Below are 21641 nucleotides of genomic sequence, written 5' to 3'. Positions count from 1 at the left end.
ACATGAAGAAAGCAAGAGGTCATTAAAAAGACAGGAGAGAAAGAAAAGACCAAAATGAATGTCAGAAGAGGCTCTGAAACTTGCTCTTGAATGTGGAGTATCTAAAGAAAAAGGAAGAAATGATGAAGTAAAAAAGTCAAACAGAATATTTCAAAAGGGGCTTGAGAAGACAAAATATTACAATGACATGTGAAAAGAGCTAGAGACAGAAAACCAAAAGGGAAGAACAAACTCAGCATTTTTCAAGCTGAAAGAATAGAAGGAAAAATTCAAGCCTCAAGTTTCAATGTTGAAGGATTCTAAGGGGAAAATATTAAATGACACAGGAAGTATCAAAAGAAGATAGAAGGAATACACAGAGCCACTATACCAAAAAGAACTGGTTGATATTCAACCATTTCAGGAGGTACCATATGATCAGGAATTGATGGTAATGAAGAAAGAAGTCTAAGCTGCATTGAAGGCATTGATGAAAAACAAGGCTCTGGGAATTGACAGAATACAAACTGAGATGTTTCAACAAATGGATACAGCACCGGAAGTGCTTGCTTATCTATGCCAAGAAATTTGGAAGACAGCTACCTGGCCAACCTACTGGAAAAGATCCATACTTACACCTATTGCAAAGAAAGGTGATTCAACCAAATGTGGAAATTATTGAACAATATCATTAATGTCACATGCAAGTGAAATATTACTTGAAGATCATTCAAAAGTGGTTGTAACTGTACTTAGATAGGGAACTGCCAGAAATTCAAGCCAGATTCAGAAGAGGAAGTGGAAACGGAATATCATTGCTTATGTCAGATGGATCCTGGCTGAGAGAAGAGAATATCAGAAAGATGTTTAACTGTGTTTTATTGACTACGCAAAGGCATTTAACTGTGGGTTATAACAAATTATAGGCAGTAGACTGTGTGGATCATAAATTATGGATAACATTGCAAAGAGTAGGAATTCCAGGATACTTAATTGTGCTCATGAGGAAACTGTACAAAGATCAAGAGGCAGTCATTGGAACAGAACAAGGGGATACTGCGTGGTTTAAAGTCAGGAAAGATGTGCATCAGGGTTTTATGCCTTCACCATACTTATACAGTCTGTATGCTGAGCAAATAACCTGTGAAGCTGAGGATATGAAGAAGAATGGGGCATCAGAATTGGAAGAAGACTCATTAACAAACTGTGTTATGCAGCTGACACAGCCTTGCTTGCTAAAAGTGGAGAGGACTTGAAGCACTTAAAATGAAGACCAAAGACCACAGCCTTCACTGTGGATTACACCTCAATATAAAGAAAACAAAAATCCTCACAACTGAACCAATAAGCAACATAGTAAAAAACAGAGAAAAGATTGAAGTTGTCAAGGATTTCATTTTACTTTCATCTTCAATCAACATCCATGGAAGCAGCAGTCAAGAAATCAAAAGATGCATTGCACTGGGCAAGTCTACAGCAAAAGATCTATTTAAAGTGTTGAAAAGCAAAGATGTCATTTTGAAGACTAAGGTGCACCTGACCCAAGCCATGGTGTTTTCAGTGGCCACATATGCATGAGAAAGCTAGAAAATGAATAAGGAAGAACAAAGAAGAACTGACGCCTTTAAATTATGGTGCCGGGTAAGAATACAGACCGCCAAAAGAATGAAGAAATCTGTCTTGGAGGAAGTACAGCCGGAATGCTTCTTAGAAGCAAAGATGGTGAGACTACGTCTCATACACTTTGGACATGTTATCAAGAGGGATCAGTCCCTGGAGAAGGATGTCATGGCTGGTAAAATACAGCATCAGCAAAAAAGAGGAAGACCCTCGATGACATTGGTTGACACAGTAGATGCAATAATGGGCTCAAGCATAACCAGTTGTGAGAATGGCACAGGACCAGCCCCTGTTTCATTCTCTTGTACGCAGGGTCACTATGAATTGAAACAGATTTGATGGCATCTAAAAGAGTAAGTATTATAATGACATGTGCAAAGGGCTAGAGATGGAAAACCTAAAGAGAAGAACACACTAGGTGTTTTTCAAGCTGAAAGAACTGAAGAAAAAAATTCAAGCTTCAAATTGCAACAATGAAGGATTCTATGTGGAAAATATTAAACGACCCAGGAAGCATCAAAAGAAGATGGAAGGAATAGACAGAGTCATTATGCCAAAAAGAATTAGTCAGTGTTCAACCATTTCAAGAGGTGGCATATGATCAGGAGCCGATGGTACTGAAGGAAGAAGTCCAAGCTGCTCTGAAGGCATTGGTGAAAAACAAGGCTCCAGGAATTGATGGAATGTCAATTGAGATGTTTCAACAAACAGATGCAACGCTGGAGGTGCTCACTCGTCTATGCCAAGAAATATGGAAGACAATTTCCTGGCCAACGGACTGGAAAAGATCCATATTTGTGCCTATTCCCAAGAAAGGTGATTCAACTGAAAGTGGAAATTATAGAACAATATCATTAATATCACAAGCAAGCAAAATTTTGCTGAAGATCATTCAAAAAACAACTGCAGCAGTAAATCAACAGGGAATTGCTAGAAATTCAGGCTGGTTTCAGAAGAGGTCGTGGAACCAGGCATATCATTGCTGATGTCAGATGGATCCTGGCTGAAAGCAGAGAATACCAGAAGGATGTTTACCTGTGTTTTATTGGCTTTGCAAAGGCATTAGGCTGTGAGGATTGTAACAAATTATGGATAACATTGCAAAGAATGGGAATTCCAGAACACTTAATTATGCTCATGAAGAACCTTTACATAGATCAAGAGGCAGTTGTTTGGACAGAACAAGGGGATACTGATTGATTTAAAGCCAGGAAAGGTGTGTGTCAGGGTGGTATTCTTTCACCATACTTATTTAATCTGTATGCTGAAAAATAATACAAGAAGCTGGACTATATGAAGAAGAACGGGGCATCAAGATTGGAGGAAGACTTATTAACAACCTGCGTTATGCAGATAACACAACCTTGCTTGCTGAAAGTGAAGAGAACTTGAAGCACTTACTAATGGAGATCAAAGACCACAGCCTTCAGTATGGACTACACCGCTACAGAAAGAACACAAAAATCCTCACAACTGGTCCAATGAGCAACATCATGATAAATGGAGAAAAGATTGAAGTTGTCAAGGATTTCATTTTACTTGGATCCACAATCAACAGCCATGGAAGCAGTAGTCAAGAAACTGAAAGACGCATTGCATTGGGCAAATCTGCTGCAAAGGACCTCTTGAAAGTGTTGAAGAGCAAAGATGTTACCCTGAAGACTAAGGTGCACCTGACCCAAGCCATGGTATTTTCAATCGCATCATATGCGTGTGAAAGCTGCACAATGAATAAGGAAGACGGAAGAAGAGTTGATGCCTTTGAACTGTGGTGTTGGCAAAGAATATTGAATATACCATGGACTGCCAAAAGAATGAACAAATCTGTCTTAGAAGAAGTACAACCAGAATGCTCCTTAGAAGCAAGGATGGCGAGACTGCATCTTACATACCTTGGACATGTTGTCAGGAGGGATCAGTCTGTGGAGAAGGACATCATGCTTGGCAGAGTACAGGGTCAGCGGAAAAAAGGAAGACCCTCAACGAGGTGAATTGACACAGTGGCTGCAACGATGAACTCAAGCATAACAACAATTGTAAGGATGGTGCAGGACCGGGCAGTGTTTCGTTCTATTGTGCATAGGGTGGCTATGAGTCGGAACCGATTCGATGGCACCTAACAACAACACTCCAACAAAACCATATGCAAAACAAAGCAGAGGAAGTCATGGAACCCAGAGAAGAGCAAGAACCAACCACTCTCCAAAAAATTCAAGGAGATAGACATGCCATAGGGCTAAATTAAAATAGGACACCAGTGGGTTGCAGGAACTATGTCATCAAAAATAAGAATGTATTGGTGATTAAGGTATCATGAAAACAAATTCAAAAGTTAAAAAAGGAGGAGGAAAGCAGGCATCTTTTTTTCCCAACAGTGAAAAAAAGAAAGGGAACCAAAAATGGCAGGTAAACAGAAATATCAAAAGAAGTACAAGAATTTGCATAGTTTGAATAAGAAGCAAACTCTAATGTCTAATTTCAAAATCAGGAGGAAATGGAGGCCAAGTTTGCTACATACAAGGCACTCAATAACAATTTGATGAATGAAATAATTAATATAATAAGAAAAAGGTACATGACCTAAACTTTAGGATCATTCTGTTTGAATGGCACAGCAGTAGTAAAATTAGAACCGTAGGAAACAATACGTACCCAAACATAAAATTGGTTCTGCGGTAACAATATTTACATAGGTAAAATTATGTAGGTAGTGTTCAATGTAATCAATTTTTAGACTGAGGCTTTACACAGAGCATGTAAGAGACACTTTAGTTACTGTAGAGAATGCAAACGTGATCTATCTTGAAAATACTATACTTTTTAGGCAAAGACTTAAATACTTTCCCTCCCAACTACCCTTTATGTGCATGTAAGTGCATATATGACAGATGTTTAGAATTACAAGGGGGGGAGTTGAAGAACTGCAGAAAGTGAAAGGCACTGGAATATTTACAAAATTTTGATTGATTACTGCTCAACATTCATAGACACAAGAAACAGACCAAAGAATGGATTCTTAAAATTTATAGAAATCGTTTATAAAAGAATGAAACATAAATATCAATGACTTGCTGAGTTTTTTTTTTTTTTGGTTAATTCACTCTATATTTGATGATGACTTTACCAAGGAAATGTATGAATTTTAAAATACTTATTTAAGTAGGTATATTATTAAAAAGGTACATTATAGAAATTTTAGAAAGTACAGAAGGATAGACAGGAAAACGTTTAGAAATACATTTTATAGCCCCATTAATCAAAGATTACTGTTGCTGACTTTTGAGGTGTTTTTTCTAATTGTTAAATATACAAATATATTTTGGTTTTACACACTTGTGATTTCACTAATATTACATCAAAATATTTTTCTTTTTTCTGATGTTCTGCACTCTCGTTGCAACTTAGCACTATTTTAGGTTATGGATAATCCTATTTGCTGGTTACTAATATTAGTAATATTACATCAAATTAATTGTGATTTCACTAATATTACATCAAAATATTTTTCTTTTTTCTGATGTTCTGCATTCTCATTGCAACTTAGCACTATTTTAGGTTATGGATAATCCTATTTGCTGATTACTCTGGTGAATATTTAGGCTTTGCAGCAATGATTATTTTGTCATTTATTTTACAGACATCAGCATATTGGTGGCTATGATTGTCTTTATTTAAAATTATATAAAGTTGTTTTCTACATATACTGCAGGAATTGGAATAGCATGGCTCAAATTTTTGTCAAAATATTTTGATGGTTTTATTCTCCATCCATGTGAAAAGCTCACTTTTCTTAAAATTTGTTGTTAGTTGCTGCATAGTTGTACATAGTCACGTTATACACAGTAGAATGAAACACTGTCTAGTCTTGTGCCATCTTCATGTTGCTGTTATGTTTAAGGCCATTGTTGTGGCTACTGTGCCAATCCACCCCCTGAGGATCTTTCGCACCCTCATTGGCCCACTATATTACCAAACAAGATGTCCTTCTCCAGCGATTAGTCTTTTCTGATGAGGTGTCAAAAGCAAGTGAGTTGTAGACGTTCTGTTGTGTTCCAGAATATTTTTAATTGGTTAATTTTTAGAAAGAGATAGCCAGGCCTTTCTTCTTAGTGTGTCTTAGTTTGAAAGCTCCACTGAAACCTGTCCAACTAGAGTCACCCCACTGCTATTTGAAAGCTGGTGCCATAGCTTCTAACATCATAGCCACACACAAACCATCACAGTATGACAAACTGACAGATAGGTGGTGGTTTCTTTAAACAGGTATCATTCAAAAAAAAAAAAAAACTACTGATATACCACCTAGTTGTGATATCTTCCACAATGACTTCAGCCCAAATTAATAAATTTAGACAACTATTGAATAGCTGCAACTATTCTTTCAATGTACTAGATAAGCTATCTGTGGTACAGGAAGGCTAAGCATTGCAATCACAGGCAATACAATTTCAACACAAGTGGGACATATCTTTACACCAAATCATCAATGCCCTTTTTGAACACTGCAAGGCTTATACATTTCACTCATGTTAGATTGTGCCTTTATCACTCAATAAGAGGAGCTCTGGTGGCACAGTTGTTAAAGTGCTGGGCTGCTAACCAAAAGGTAGGCAGTTCGAACCCATCAGCCACCTCATGGGAGAAGGATGTGGTACTCTACTTCCATAAAGATTTATAGCCATGGAAACCTTATGGGGCAGTTCCGCTTTGCCCTATGGTGTTGTTATGGGTTCATATCAACTCAGTGGCAGTGGGTTTGGTTTCTGGTTACCCATCAGATAGGATTTTCTGCTCCTGTTGCATAGGTCACAGGCCTTGCAAACAGTATTGTGAGTCACATAACTAACACTTTTCATGTATTTCCCTCATTGCCTATCTCAGTGCAGGACACATAGGAAATGATCAAACAATGCTGGTGGCCCCAGCATAAGAGCTTTGCAGTGAACATTGAACAATAGTTTCACAGTTGAGGGTGACAAATGCCTAAGTCTTTTACCCACTCCATTATTTTCTAAAGCATTAAAGTGTTTTAAGTGTTGGTTTAAAACATTGTAAAAATGGAGTAAAACTTTGTGGATATTAGAAGTATTCTGTTTTACAGTCAATCAAAGGTCGAGGGAGAGCATTCACTGAACAAGCCTCATTAGGGTAGTTCATTAGCACAATTAGATGAAATGTGTCTTCTACTTTCAGTCATCTATTCGTTTTAAGGCACTTTCTGCCTTGCTTAATCAAAATTAACATGGGAGACCTTTCGTGGCTATATAATCAACATGTAAATTAAAATGAATAAGGATCTCCAAAAGAAAAAAAAAAAGCTAATTATTTTATCTTTTTTTTTTTCCTGCTCTATTTTTTTTATGTATTGGGTTGAGAATGTTTAATTAAAAAGAGAAAAAAGAAAAAAAATAAATGTATCTTCAATATATGTTTATTTCTGTTGTATTAAATTGTTACTATAATTAATATTAAAAATGACAACATGGAATGTTGAATTTATTGCCCAGTTTTAATAATGGGGATTTAGAATAGTTAAAAATTGTCATTTAATCAGAAAACTTAATTGGTGATAATGATAAATAGAATTAGTAATAGTGGTTAAAAGCTTGGCTGCTAATCAAAAGGTTAGCAGTTCGAATCCACCAGCCACTCCTTGGAAACCCAACGGGATAGTTCTACTCTGTCCTATTGAGTTGCTATGAGTCGGAATCCACTCGATGGCAAGGGGTGTTTTCACAATCTTGATAATAAATACTTACACTACTTATTTTTAAGAATCTGGAATGACATAATGTGCTTTCATAAAATACAGGAGGATAGTTCTAAGTGATATTTTATTTTAATTTAAAATTGGCCATGCATTTACCAAGTGATTTACCTTTGTGAAAACTGAGAAAACTGCAGAGGATCAAAAAGACAAACTGAGAATTCATTTGACATTTTATTAAGAAAGTTCAGGAACTGTTCATTTGAAGTTTAATGTGCCATGTATTGAAGTTCATGGTAGGGTGAACATAAGGTGTGACTGCTGATTCTATAGCTACGAAATGTCTGTCTACACAAGATAATTATGAATAAATTTATTTTCTAGAGTTAAAAGATCCTGATATTTTCTGACTTTTATCTTTTGTACAGCATCAAAGTGTTAAAATGTTGAGTTCAGACAAATGCTAGTACTCTGGTTTTCATTTCTAGGCTATTTAACCCTGCATAGTTTAAAAAAAAAAAAAAAGTGAGAATTTTTTATGCCTCTTATTTCTCCCTGGAGTGTGACTGCTGTGCCACATGCCAGTGAAAATTCACATTCAACCTGTTTTGTATTCAGTTATTAACTTAGTTATCTAGTGCTGCTGTAACAGAAATACCTCAAGTAGATGGCTTTAACAAAGAGATACTTATCTCCTCAAAGTAAAATAGGCTAAAAGTCCAAATTCAGGACATCAGTTCCAGGGGAAGGCTTTCTATCTCTGCCGGCTCTGGAGGAAGGTCCTTGTTGTCAATCCTCCCCTGACTCAGGAACTTCTCAAGTCAAGAGACCCCCAGGTCCAAAGGATGCACTCTGCTCCTGGTGCTGCTTTCTTGGTAGTATGAGGTCCCCCACTCTCTGCTCATTTCTCTTTCCATTTATTCTCTTGAGAGATAAAAGGTGGTACAGGCCACACCCCAGGGAAACTCCCTTTGCATTGAATCAGGGATGTGGCCTGGGTAAGGGTGTTACAATCCCACCGTAATCCTCTTTAACATAAAATTGCAATCACAAAATGGAGGACAACCGCACAATACTGGGAATCATGGACCAGCCAAATTGATACACACATTTTTGGGGGGACATAATTCAATCCATGACTTTCACTTAGTGATGCCTTCATTGCCCCCTTATTCTCAGAGTAAAGTGTTAACTTCAGAGGTGTTGATGACTAGTAAAATTGGAATCCCTACTCGGTATTTTTCCAACTTTTTAAAACCAAGTTCTGTGTCAATGATTCAGGAGCATTAGTAGTCAAAGATCCCTACGGTTATGCTGCATGCTTATGCCCCTATGTATTACTTCTCACAAAAATAATACACATATAAAGTATTTACCTGTGGAATGTTCATTTTTCTACATGCTGTGAGTATTTTGGCAATGGGAATGTTGCAAGCACTCTTCAAATACCAGAAAAGTAAGGCCTCATGTAACATTTTATTTAATTAACATTTTTTTAATTCACTTTACTTGCTGTCCTGGCAAAAATGGGTGCACAAAGATAAAAATGACCTGGTCCTGCCATTAAATAATTTACAATTAAGAGACAGAAACAAAATTAATCAACTGCAAGGAAGTGCCTTTCGGGATGATGGGGATTGAAAAAACCTCAGACTTTTTTGAAATTCAATAACATTGGTCACCTGAGGAAAATGTTAACATTATGTTGGGCAAATTTTAGACTACACTTTTCCTAAAAGTTAATGTAATACAACTGCAGAGTTTATATTTATAAATATAGTTGTACTTATGTTTGTTTATATTTAATTCATATCATGAGAGCAAACCCTTGGCTAATATGTTCTTAAAAGATAACATAGCACAAAGGCATTAGTGAAAATATATACATATGTGTGTGTGCTTGTGTATTTCATTTAACAATACTTAAATAGGGCTTACCCATTGCCGTCTAGTTGAATTCTGTTTCATAGTGACCCTATAGGACAGAGTAGACCTGCCCCATAGTGTTTTCAAGTCTGTAAATCTCTATGGAAGCTGAATGCCACATCTTTCTCTCTTGAGTGGCTGACTGGTTTGAACCCCTAACATTTCAGCCAGCAGCCAAGCGCTTGACAACTACACCACCAATGCTCCTCTACATAGAGCTAACTATGTGATATAGCTAGTCATTTATTCCCCATAGCAGTCTAAAGATCTAAGCGTAATTTTCATTTCCATTTCATGGGTAAGAAAGAAGCACAGAGGATTTAAGTTATCTTGGCCAAAATCATACAGCTACTAAATAGGGGAGCTAGGATTTGAATGCAACCAGTCTGGCTCCAGAGTTTGTATCTTAACCCCCTATGCTAGGCTATCTCATCGTTTATATTTTCATTTAAGTTGATATAAATATCTGGAAATTCTTGCAACAATTGCTGAGTAGAAAGTAGCAAGAATTATGCTTTACTCAGGAAAAAGGAAACCCTGGTGACATGACAGTTAAGTGCTACTAGCTGCTAGCAAAAGGTTGGCAGTTCGAATCCACCAGGTTCTCCTTGGAAACTCTGTGGGGCAGTTCTACTCTGTTCTGTAGGGCTGCTCGCTATGAGTCGGAAGCAACTCAACGGCAACGGGTTTAGTTTTTTCGTTTTTAGGGAAGAAACTGGTGATGATGCATTCAGAGGACATGAGATTCGCTGAGCAGATCTTTTGTACCCTAAGGTTGGCTATTTGAAACCACCCAGTGGCTATCAGGGAGAAAGACCTGGAGATCTGCTCTCTGCATCTGTGGTGATTAAAAAAACCCTATGGGGCAGTTCTACTTCATTACATGAATTCACTTTGAGTTGAAATTGACTCAACGGCATACAACAACAACAACACTATCAGGTAGTTAACATTTATGTAATTTATGTAATTTATGCGTGTGTACTTTTTTCTTTTTATATTTATATAATTTTTCATTTATTGGTTTCTTTCCCTTTTTTTTTTTTTTAACCTATGAGATATAATCTTTCATTTGCAAACCAAGAATGTTATACATTGAACTTCTTGGCTGGAACAAACAGATTAACTGCTTAAGTTACTTACAGTGAACTTGTTCAAGAAACCCAAAAATATGAGGGCCTACCACATCACCACATCATGGGAAACCCTGGTAGTGTAGTGGTTAAGTGCTATGGCTGCTAATCAAAGGGTTGGCAGTTCAAATCCTCCAGGCACTCCTTGGAAACTCTATGGGGCAGTTCTACTCTGTCCTATAGGGTCGCTATGAGTCAGAATTGACTCGACGGCACTGGGTTTGTTTTTTTTAGTTTACCACATCGTGACTTTAACCTTAGTATCTAAGCAACATTTAGAGTGACAAAGTATAGTAGTGGTTAAAAAAGTAGTCTCTGGAGACAGAGGGGTTGGTTTGAGCCCTGGCTTTGCTTTCGGGGTGACTGTGAACAGGTTATTGATGATGTTGTCTTTCAGTTTACTCACCTATAAAATTTGAATAATGAGAATATTGATAAAATTAGCTCAGTTGTTCTCAGCTAGGAATGAATTTGGTAACCAGGAAATTTGGCAATGTCTGGAGACATTTTTGCTTTTCACACCTGGGAGGATGGTCCCACTGGCATCTTGCTGGTAAATGATGCTAAACATGTGACAGTACACAGGACGGCTCAAACAACAGTATGTTATCCAGCTGAAAATGTCAATAGTACCAAATATGAGAAAGCCTATTTAGCTCATTATAAGGGTAATGAACTAAGAATTAAGGATAATGGACTAAGAATTAAATACTGGACTGTCTAGCAAAGAATAAGTTCTCAGTAAGTGTTAGTGACATTTTTATTATTTTATAGAAAAATATAAAGAAACAAGACTGAGAGGTAGTCTGTGGACAAATGGAGAAAAACCTTATATGACAGAATAAAAGGAATTCAATTCCAATTCCTGGTGAGAGCATGTGCGTCAGAGTAGAGCTGCTCCATAGGGTTTTCAATGGCTAATTTTTCCAAAGTAGATTGTTAGGCTTTTCTTCCAAGGTGCATCTGGGTAGACTTGAACTGTCAATCTTTCAATTAAATTAGCAGCTGAGAATGTTAACTGTTTTCACTGCCCATGGATCACTATATGATAAAAAAAAAAAAATTTTTTTTTTTTTTTTTTGTTACCAAAAAACCCAAGCCCATTGTCAACCAGTTGATTCCAACTCATAGCAACCCTACAGGGTTTCCAAGGCTGTAAACCTCTACAGAAGCAGATCGTCACATCTTTCTCCTACATAGCCGCTGGTGGTTTGGAACCACTGATCTTTTGGTTAGCAGTCGATACGTCAGGTTAGGGAGGAAATTGTAAAATTCTACTTTTGTAGAAGAGGGGAGCTGTCTTACTTTCCTAGTGCAGCTATAACAGAAATACCACATATGAGTGGCTTTAAAGAATAGAAATTTGTTTTCTCATAGTTTATTGTTGCTGTTGTTAAGTGCCATCGAGAACAAAACACTGCCCAGTCCTGTGCCATCCTCACAATTGTTATTACACTTGAGCCCATTGTTTCAGCCACTGGGTCAATCCATCTGGTTGAGGTTCTTCCACTTTTTTGCTGACCCTCTAATTTACCAAGCACGATGTCCTTCTCCAGGGACTGATCCCTCCTGATAACATGTCCACATGTCCAAAGAATGCAAGAGGTAGTCTTGCCATCTATGCTTCTAAGGAACATTCTGGTTGTACTTCTTCCAAGACAGATTTGTTCATTCTTCTGGCAGTCCATGGTATTTTCAATATTCTTTGCCAACACCACAATTCAAAGGTGTCAATTCTTCTTTGGTCTTCTTTATTCATTGTCCAGCTTTCTCATGCTTTTCACAGCTTAAGAGGATAAAAGTCTAAATCAAGGTCTCAGCCATGTCTATTCCTTTATTGTTGGTAGGTCAGTCATTCCTTGTTTCTTTGGAAATGACCACATAGCATCAGTCTTTCCCAGTATGCATTTCTTTGTCTCTGTGTCTGTACTGCTCTTTATATCATTCAAAAGTGATTAGCTTTAGTATACACCATACACTGATTTACCTAATTAGCAACAAATAAACCCTATTTCCAAATAGGGTTATACCTATAGGTATAAGGGTCAGGAGTTCAACATAGATTTTGGGGGGACACAATTCAGTACCAAACAGGAGCAATTAACTATTTTCAAGGAAAGGAGTGATAACTGCCAGTGGGTATTTTAAAACATAAAGGCTGCTGTGCTCTGAAAAGATAGGTTTCTTCAGTTCTGTAAATATATAATATAGTCATAATTTGTTTATTTGAATATCATGTAATTATTTTTATTTGGGGTGTGGTGTTTGGAGTACAGAAACCAATTTTATTATAAAACATTAAAAAGGCAAAGATAAAACAGTAAACAGTCTCAGAATGACCCTTGGTTTTGGCAGACTAAGGACAGCCATTTATAAATGCTACTGTTGGAAAGAATGTAAGCAGACAAGCAATTGTTCTAGAAGACATTATGAAATTTCACATTAATGATGAAGTTGCGTGGCTTTTTTTTGGGTTGTTCATCATTTGTACTTATAAATATTCATAAATTTCTTCACTGACACACAGAGCTAGCAGGCACCACGAGAAAACATTGTATTTGTCGGTATTTGACCAAGTTGAAAAGTGTGTCAGTAGACAGAGTAGGCATTTCAGCATGGGTTATTTCTGCAGTTCACTATAGCTAATGTATCTATGCAATGTATTTACTGATAGATTTATCTTTTTTTCTTTTAATTAAAAAAAAAATTAGAGGGAATGATGTTGTCAGGTGGTAAGCTGGGCCTATTAATTTCTAGATCCATTGGATAAGAAGGAGTTAATTACTGAAACTTTCAATTTTATAGCAATCAAATAAAAGCCATGCCTTTGTATTATTTTCCCAAATAAACAACATCTTTAGAAGAAAACAGGCAGTTTTACTAATGAAAAATGTAAATTCCAGCTTCATGCGTTATTCATGAATTCTCTGATACCACAATTGTTATTTTTTTCAAGTGTTTAGCTACTCTGGAAAGCATTTTTAGGGATGAAGTTGGATGTTGATTGCTGAATGTCAGAAATAATGATCTATCTGCTTTGTAATCTTTGCTGAATGAGGTCTATTATATGTCATATTCAAAAGAATATTTATGTTGTTGTAAGATTTAAAACTAATTATCTAGTACTGCTTGTTTATCATAAAATATAATAAGAATCATGCAAGAAAGTTCACTATTAATAATGCTGAGTCCAAATCTGTACACCATACTTGAGAAGTAAACTAATATTGACATATTTATGTTATTGTTATTGGTATATGGGTACAATATATGAATGTCTTCCCTGCTTTCAGAAGAACTTGACTCATATTCACTAGTAATAGCATTTTATTTTGTTACTGTTGCAATGATTATGCCATTTTCATAAGAAAAATGTAAGTATAAATAATATAAAGAAGCATGGATTTCTTTAGAAAGACTTGGCTGCTCCATTGCTTCTCTCTGCCAGGCAGGTAGACTGGTCTTGCAGTCCATTCGCTGCAGCCCATTCACAGACATATGTCCCCAGGCTGATCAGCTCAATTTAAGCCTTTATAAAAGTTTTCTTGTTATACTTTCTTAAAACTATATAACATGGCCAAGGCATATGCATTCAACTAAAACATAATTTCTTCTATCTCTCTTTTAAAAATAAACCAATAATATTCCCTCAATATTTTTTTGAGACCGCAAAACTTAATGAATAGTTACTATTTTCTAGGTTGTTTGGCTTCTTAAAATGGTGAAATAATTTAGAAAGGAAATTAGAGTTGGGCATGCTTATCCTGAAAAAAGGAAAGTACCTGTGAGTAAGAACTTTCTTTTTCTTTTACCTTTCTAGGAAGCAAGTGTAAAGTATTATTTCAGAAAACATATTGGTATTTACTGAGGGAGACCATGATGCTAGTTGGATCCATAAGGACTGGAGATGTGGAAACGAGGACGATTTAAATATCTTGACTTGGATTTACCTACCATGAAATTGTAAACTGATGATAAGAAAAGTAAAAACAGTAGGTACAATGAGGATTTCTTGCATTCTAGGAATTATTCTTTGTTGCAATGGAAGTGTTGCTCAGTAGCCTTCTTCCAGTGGAGCCTCTGCTGCTTCTTTTCAAAATACCTTCAATTATTTTTGAGATTACCAAAGGGTATATTGTTAACTATCAGGTAGATTCCTACTCATGGTGACCTGTACAACAGAACAAAATATTGCCTAGTTCTGTGCCATCCTCACAATTGACAGTTTATTGTTGTGGCTATTGTGCCAGTCCATCTCACCAAGAGTCTCCCACAACATAATCGACCCTCTACTTCACACATTTCACTAAACATTCACCAAACAGGATGTCTTCCTGTAGCGATTGAGCCCTCCTGATGATGTGCCCAAAACAAGCAAGTATGACACTGTACTTTTGTGACACATAAGGCTTCCATTGGTTAATTTTCAGAAATGAATTGCCAGACCTTTCTTCCTCATCTTAGCCTGGAAGCGCTGACAAAATCTGTCCACCATGGGTGTCCCTGCTGGTATTTAAAATACCTGAGCTTCCAACATTATAGCAACCACAATATGATAAAGTTACAGATGGGTGGTGGCCAAAGGGTATATATTCGAAGTAATCACAGACAAGTGCTTTCTTCTGTCCATTGGCCAAAGTCTACTATCCATGATAACACATGATGAAACCTCAATATTTACACTAACAATCAAGAGAAAGCCAATGCCCATGACAAGGGTTCCATCTCTGGGCACATTCAAATACTCCTTGGGGGAACAAGAGTGGCAAGGATGGACAAAGAGGGATATATCATGTGTATGCAGAAATGGGGAGAAGAACGTGTACTATGCTTTCTTACCTGAACTGTTGAGACAGTTCTATTTGTGTTGAGTCTCACAAAGTCTCTCTTGTATATGGTGCCATCAGTTTTCATCTTCTAAACCATGCGCAGGGATAAATGGATATTGATAGTGCAAGTTGAGATCGAGAGAGAGGGAGAGAGAAAGTAAGAAAAAAAAAGAAAGATAGAGAGAGGAGAGAGTGAGAGAGAGAGAGGCATTGATTGAAATAATGTGTGGTGTTTGTGTGGGTGCTGGTTGGATGGGAGGGTGGAGTCCAAAGGACTACTTACTTCAGTAGTAAATTAACACAATTATTGGATTAACCAAAATTTTCATTTTCTAAGAGATCATTTTTATATCTGGGAGATAGTATGAAAAGCAATTTGCTAGGTAAAAGCAAAAGAGTAGAAACAAAAGATGTTCCATACTTAAGGTTAAGGTAATTCTGAAAATGAAACTTTTGTAACCTGTCACCAGGTGTATATACAGTAGGGAAAGCTAATGCAACATTGCAGTTCTAGTGTCACTGCAGCATTCCATGGATTATGATTGCATACAGTGTATTTTGTGACTTTTGGAAGAAGCACTAATATGATCACCCTAGTAAATAACAGTCCCACACCTCCCCACATAGAGTTTTCTTATTTACCTGCTTCATCCAATACTAATCGTTTTCTTTAGTGCTTCTTTGATGGCAGCTTTATTTTTCAATCTGCATTTAATGTAAAAAGGTAGGCAATTTAAGTTTCAAAATAGGTGTAACTATATATCCTTTAAGAACAATAAATATATTGTTGAAGCATACAAAAACTCCCAACACAAATGTAATAAATAAAACCTAGCTACTCAGAGTTAGATACAACTCTCATTCAATGTCAAAAAATAGACACCCAGAAATGTCACAATTTTAGGGATCTCCTTTTAACATAGAGGCATGGAAATATAGTCATCATTCACAGATTGTGTTTTAAAAGTCAGTGTCTATGAAACAATTATCATTTAACCCTAAGATATCAGCTTTTTAGGAATAATGATGTCACTGCCCCAAACAGTGAAATCATGTGTTTACCTAGTTGGTAAGTCCTGGGAAGAACGAGCACTTACTTCCTTGGCTGAATTATTTACTTTCGTTAGATGTTTCGTGTCCTGAAAATACAAAAAGAACATGAAATTGCTAAGCAATTTAGGCAACAATGTACACAGGAAGAGCTTTTAGACACCTAATTTTTTATTAGTCATAGAAAAGAACTAATGTAACTCTGAAGGCAATAATTTCAAAAATACTGTCCATTAAGATTTTGGTGTTGAGTGAAATTTAGTTCTCATTAAAATAGCAGCAAAAAATTCAAATGTTTTCCATCTTTATTTACTTAGGAAATACCACAGCTTGGCTGATCAAGACAGAAGCATGGAGAATTTAAATTTTACCCTATTTCTCTCTTCTCAAATATTTCCCAAAGGTGTACTACACTATAATTTATGTATTTAAAGTAAAACTTGCAGCATTCACAATCGTTCTTGTGATGTCTAAATTACAATAAATAGTAAGATTATTCTGGAAATATTTTCAAAGTACTATTGAGAATATGTTAAAATCAAGGAATAAGACCTACTTTTTTCTCAATAAATGTATAAAAGCTAAGAAGAATGAATCTATTTTATTTTTCCCTCAATGGAAAAGCTCTAGGCTCCGAGTATGAAAAAAAAAAAAAAATTACAGTTAGAAAAAAATTGCCCATCTGGAAAATTCAAGAGAATAATAAAAGTAAAGCTTTAATACTGTGATTATCCAAGTTTATGCAAAGAAGAATATAAATCCCAATGATTTAAAGTGCTTTTCATCTAGCTCCAAGAAAGCACATGATGACTGCAACAAAGGGTAATTATACCAGTCCACATTTATACAAAATAAATTGTTATATTCAATAGCACATTTTATTAAAACACACACACACAAGAATTAAACTGAAGAATTGGTAGTTCACTAATTCAACAAGCATATACTAGGCATCCATTGTATATCAGAAATCCTTCTAGGTCCCAGAAGTAGATAGGACTAACTTACTTTCCCTATCCGGAAGCTACTCTCATTGGGGTCAGAAGGAAAGGCACATAGAACCAGCTACTATGCAGTATAACGAGAATGACAGTAGAATTAAGTAGAAGCCACTAAGACAACACAGGGACATGAGCAATTAATTCTGCTTGGTCATTTTCACCCTTAAATTTATGTACTTTTAAGTTTATACACCTTTGAGTTTATACATTTAGCAGACCACAATGTGAGTATAACCTCAAATAATTATCACTTTCTTACTCAATTACTCTCAATACACCTGGTCTATAAAATTATTGAGATCTCCACCCCTTGGCTTCTCTACTTTCCTCCTCTTTTCACAATTCCCTTTAATCTTCACATTGTTCTCTAAAAAGTTCATTGCTTCAGTTACCTTTCTCATCATTGATTCTTTGCATTATTTTCACAGAAACCACCTGAGCAAAATCTAACCAATTAATTCAACTGTTTATCAGCTACAGACTGTTAAGTATTGCCACAGAAGCAGGCTGGTACAATATAAATCCATGGTCCATAAACTCAATTCAGCCCTTATTCCTCATTATAACACTTGATATTTTATGATTTTCAATGACTTCAACTGTCATGTATATGCTTATGATTCTCAAGGCTATATTTTAAAGCTAGATCTCTCTCTCTCTCTTTATCTCTCTCCCCACCCTCCTTTAGCTATCTACTGGAATCTCCACTTAGATCTTCCATAACAAACTTATAGTGACATACTCAAAACAGGTCTCATCTTTTATTTAACCAATTCATCAATTTCAGGTCATTTAGGGCAAAGGTGCCAGCCTGTTTGTTGAATATTAACTGTTTTGTTTCCAATAAAGCTGCTATGAGAGAGCACATTTAGAAACATTACTTCCAGAGACTCAAGCATTAAGACTAATGTTCCAAGGTTGGAAATTGAAATCCCACGTAAAAGTTATATCTTTGCCTAGCAATTATTTCAAAATTATTGTTAATAGTTAACCTTTTATTTGACATTATATAAAATGTAACTCTAAACTTATCTAAACCGTATGTAGGAGTGTCTACTTTGTGTATGTACGAGAATTAACAAAAATCATATTCACCTGTTTAAACTGGTGAACTGATAATGGTTTGAGAAGGAACCAGAAAAAAGATTCACGCACTGTGGTCATTATCTTTATCTTGATTAATCTTCTTTATCAATCTGTCAGAATCTTAGATCATACAAAAAATAGTCTATTAATAGTGTCATTAAAAGCATAATTGTATGTATTTTCTAAAACCTGATGTCTGTTTTTTTGTGTTGTTTTTTTAATTTAATTTCTTCAAAACCACATTGGGTATAACCATTCTAGATTTACAGCATTAGTTGAGCAAAGTCACTTTTTCTTTTTGCTGTGCAACAGATATTCTGAGAAGGCAACAAGAGAACAAAGAAAACCCATATTAAATATATATATATATATATACATACATACGTATATATATATGTATGTATGTATGTATCCTGAAATCACATTAATGTCACCACAGGAAAAAATTCCTTAGGCTTTCAAAGTCAATATTTATGTTTTATTGAGTACCCTGGACTTAATAATAACCTAAAAAAATGAAAAGAGAAGTAGTCTCCTAACTTTGCCTCTGTAAGAGGTAAATATTTCTCGTGATTATTAGTGGAAAGGTCCTATTTTTTAACATTAAACCTGTTATGCAGCTGTTGTCTTAGCCTGACCCAAATCAAGTAGCAGCTTTTGCTACTGGTAGTAGAGTTTATCCGCAGTTAATTATGTGTATTGCCACTTGAGAAAAGAAGATGTGCTTTAGAACATCTAATTACGTGTGTTTAGGCCAAGAACTGTTTAAGGCAAAGGCACAGTTCTTCAACATTTAATATGTGGTCAGGATAAATATAGTTTAACCACAGCAAGGTCAGCAGTGAATGTGCACACATTAGAGTACCAGTCATTGGTAGAGTGTCAAGTGCTTTCTTTAAGCAATGGGAAAACTATACAATTCAGCCAAAACCAAAGCCACAAGTGAATTATGAGGGTCAAAATCGATTACAACCTAGCTACAAATACTTGTTATGTATACCGTTTATTCGGAGAGAAGGCAAAAGGTCTTATTTCCCTTTAAAATACTTTATTTGTTCTAGTTTCATAGTATTTTATGCTATTGTGTAGACCTTCAGTTAATCTGAAAATTGCTTTGAAAAATGCTCTCTACACAACCTCCTCTATCCTCTGAGTAAATATTAAATTTGAGAAAAACACAAAATTCTATATACTGCTATTTTGCCGAAGCTTGGGTTTGCTCATGGGTTTAGAAAGCCCAAGTTTCAGTAGTTTTCATGAAGTAACCCTGTTTACAACAAACAAATCACGAAAGGTCTATGATATATGGCTTAAAATGTGGGGGAGGGGGGAGCGAACACATAAGGAGCCACTGAAAAATAATGGCTCAAAATGAAATGTTCACTTATTTTGGAAACTCTAGAATGTCAAGAAACTGACATAAAACTTACACTTCTTAAAAGACAGGGATTTTTGTATGTTTTGTTCACTAGTAAATCTTAAGGGCCTAGAACAAGGCCTGGAATATCTCAGATGATTAAAGCAAAAACAAACGTGAGTAAATGACCAACTCCTGTAAATAAAAATAGTTTTGAAACTAAAAAAAACTGTGAATTATTTTTATTTCCTGTAAAATGCATTTGATATTAACAATTAAGAGCCCACTATCACTCCTCAAAAGAATAAAACCTGGGCTGGGGAAAAAAATATATAGTACAGATATCAGAATGAAATTCTCCAGGGTTCCAGAATAGAGAATGAAATCAGAGTTAACAGTCTCCTGGGAGGGGAGGGGTGGGTCATAGATTCTTCAAGGCCTCCCCAGAGATTAAAGTAAATCCTTCAGACTTATTTTTCATATGAATAAAAAATCTTGGAATCATCTTTCAAGTTCCTGATTACCAGTTCCTAATACAGTAGAGGGAATACAAGCTTTGACTACAAGAAAACAAACAACATAAGGTGATGAGAAACTCTAAACTGTGTTTGTGAGGATCATACAATTCTTAGAATTATAATTAGACAGGAAGTTAGAGGTCACTTACTCTAATCTTATATCTGAGGAAATGCTATTTTCTTTGATTACTATACACACAATTGCAATGCATTTTATTCATGTGGCATCTGAGTTACTGGAAAGCTCAAATCACTTATTTTCCTACTTGACTTTTACTTGAAAGAAATTATAAATAATAGGAAAGGTAATGAATGCATTCAAAGATGACCATGGGGTACTTCAAGATCTTAAAGTATCTTTCCGGTCATTGGAAAAAGATATAATTATCTTCAGTATTGTATTAGTGCTATCTCTTTGGCTTTATGTCTTAGCATGGAAACTCTACCTTCCTGGGGGATTTTTCTGAGATATGTGAGTATTAAATAGGGAAAGACACAAAGACGAAAGCGGTGCTGAAGGCAAGTGAAGGAGGCACCACAGAGAAAGCTGTGAGAAATCCATTCGAGAAACAAAGAGGACAAGAAAAGTCAAATTCAAATACACAGATAGGGCAGGATGTAAAAGTAGAGGCCAATGGATTCTTGACTGAGGATGATGCAATATAACACATACCTCTTATCTCATATTCTCGTCCTACTCTTTAAGTTGTGCAACCCATCTACTAAGACACTTCCTTCCCTGTGCTTCCTTACAACACATGCCGTCATTCAAATAACCTAAGGAGTCTCTGCTCCTCACAATCCAACTTGTCTAACAATGTATGCCAAGTAAACAACTCAGTCAGACAAAGTTCTTATAGAACATCTCTTGGTCTGAATCTACAACACTGGCAAGTGAATGTACAGCTCCTGTTTTAATTATTTTTAGTGACAGGAGTGCCTCCATAAACCAAAAATTATTTTAGAAACATTCACTACATCAAAGGACTTATCAACAAAGTGATGAAACAATCTACAAATTAGAAAAAAAAAAAATCAACTGTGAGCCATATATAGGATAAAGGTTTAAAGCCCAGAATATATAAACAACTCCTACAACAAGAAAAAGACAAACTACCCAATCAAAAATGGGCAAAGCGATATACAAATGACCAAAAAGCACATGAAAAGATGCTCAACTTCATTAGCCATTAGAGAATTGCACATCAAAGCCACTAGGATGGCTAAGTTCAAAAAAACAGAAAACAATAAATGCAGACAAGGTTATGGAGAAACTAGAACACTAGTCCATAGCTAGGAATCCTGGAGGCACTATGGATAAGCACTTGGCTGCTAACCAAAAGGTCAGTGGTTAGAACCCAGCAGCTGCTCCATGGGAAAAAGATGTGTCAGTCTAATCCTGTAAAGATTACAGTCTTAGAAACCCTCTAAGGCA

This window comes from Elephas maximus, chromosome 5, assembly GCF_024166365.1.
Source record: "Elephas maximus indicus isolate mEleMax1 chromosome 5, mEleMax1 primary haplotype, whole genome shotgun sequence".
NCBI classification, from domain to species: Eukaryota; Metazoa; Chordata; class Mammalia; order Proboscidea; family Elephantidae; genus Elephas; species Elephas maximus.
The sequence above is the reverse complement of the archived record's forward strand: the minus strand, read 5'-3'. Positions refer to the sequence as shown.